The sequence below is a fragment of the Branchiostoma floridae genome, chromosome 4, assembly GCF_000003815.2.
Source record: "Branchiostoma floridae strain S238N-H82 chromosome 4, Bfl_VNyyK, whole genome shotgun sequence".
NCBI classification, from domain to species: Eukaryota; Metazoa; Chordata; class Leptocardii; order Amphioxiformes; family Branchiostomatidae; genus Branchiostoma; species Branchiostoma floridae.
The window spans coordinates 34,176,052-34,176,758 of record NC_049982.1 but is presented as its reverse complement, the minus strand read 5'-3'; positions in this window follow the sequence as shown (position 1 = coordinate 34,176,758).

Genomic DNA, 707 nt, shown 5'->3' with positions numbered 1-707 from the left:
TGACGACGACACTGACACCTAAATGACTTCAGAAAATGACGTTATTTGTCCGCCATCTTGGATCGACAAGCTCAAATTTCTAAAATACATTTTTCTACATATAACCCCGAAACCCAAAATAAGTGGACTGAAGAGGTTCAAGTGACTGTGTTTTGTGAAAGAATAAAAGATTTTGACGGAATTTGAGTAAAAAAACATATATTTACCGTAAATAACGACATTGTCCGCCATCTTAGATTTTGACCCATGACGTCATCAAATTATGAATATTTAACTATAAATGGTTAACGACTAAGACTAGCCGTTATGCCACGACTCCACGTCACGAGTCAATACGATAGGGTTATCTCGGCAAGGAAGCATCCGATTGGCAAGCGGTTTTCATCTTCCAATAGCGCGCAAAGGGACCTTTCGAATGATGTTAAGTTTGCCCGGTCACAACTTGAACTTTAACTTGGAATCGCGCTATTACCTTTGCCAGAATGGCTAAGGTTATCTATTGGGCTTGTGAGTCTGTGTGTCTTTGTGTCTGTTAACAGCATAACTCGAGAAGTCTTGAAGATTGCCCGACCGCAACTTGAACCCTAACTTGGAATTGCGTTATCAAGGCATGACCCGACCCCTGACTTTCGCCTAAGACTAGCCGTTATCCACGACTAGAGTCCTTACGATCGAGATATCTCGGTATGGATCATCCGATTTGCAAG